Consider the following 1,145-nt stretch of genomic DNA (forward strand, 5'->3'; position numbering starts at 1 on the left):
TGTCTGTCTCTCTCTCTCTCTCTCTCTCTCTCTCTCTCTCTCTCTCTCTCTCTGACCATCCCAAGTCAGAATGCCAGAGAAATCAGACTATTTGAAAAATACACTAAGAAAATGTCACTGTTGTAGTCACTCATAACCGAAGTGATTGTGCTTTACATCCTGGCCTCCTTGGCTTTGCATAGGTCATGCAGTTCTCTGTGTGAATGCTCTGCATGACAAGGATTAAGAGGTGTTCATTCTTGGTTGCTTTGCTCGCATTCTGTGAGACTTGGCTCCACACTGCCACTTGATTTTGCCAGGCTCCATCCTCAGAAGGGATCTAGATTCCATCCTCAAATCTTACAAGCCATATTGCTATACACATTTTCCTTAGCAGAGTCTCTTTGGGGTGGAGTGGGCTGTGAACACAAAAGCAATAAACTAGCATACAAGGGAAATGTAATTCTATGTTAAAATTCACTTTCCTGACCATTTCATTGGATGAAAAATGTTGTATGGTTTTCAAGGGCAGACACAATTTGTATATCTATGTGGGCCAAGTAGTCATTATGGTCAGTTGGGTGGTGCATTTATAGATACCCCCTAACCCCATACACTTTAGAGCAGCAGGTTCTGAATGTAGTCTACTGCCCTCTAGAGGGACTGACAGGTGATAGGGAACATACACAAATGCCTTGCTTAACCAGCCTGGGCATAGCAGAGACAGCTGTAGCCATCAGCATCTGCCACCAGTCCCGATCTGCACCCAACAATGGCTAGAGCTGCAGAGTGGCTTATGTTATGTATTTCCCATGTCAGCACTTGATTTGCTTTTTCTATAATACAAAATAAAATTTCATGGTACTTTGATTCTCCTATTGAAAATGCACCATTTCAAATGCTGACAACTAGCTTTTGTAACATATTGTGGAGTTTGTTAATCAAGATACCAGAAGGATGTTACTTGGACAAGTTCCTAGGAGTAGAGTATGCAAATAACAGCAGTGAGGAATCAAAGGCACATTATCAAATATTTCCAACTTAAATAGCATTGCACTGTAGTAGGGGAACACAAACATTATCAAACATTTTTAGATTTTGAACTTCCCAAAAGATATCAATAGTTCCTGAGATAAGAAAACTGAAGTCATAAATACTTTGGGGCT

Source organism: Octodon degus, unplaced genomic scaffold (genome assembly GCF_000260255.1).
Source record: "Octodon degus isolate 3935 unplaced genomic scaffold, OctDeg1.0 scaffold00139, whole genome shotgun sequence".
Taxonomy (NCBI): Eukaryota; Metazoa; Chordata; class Mammalia; order Rodentia; family Octodontidae; genus Octodon; species Octodon degus.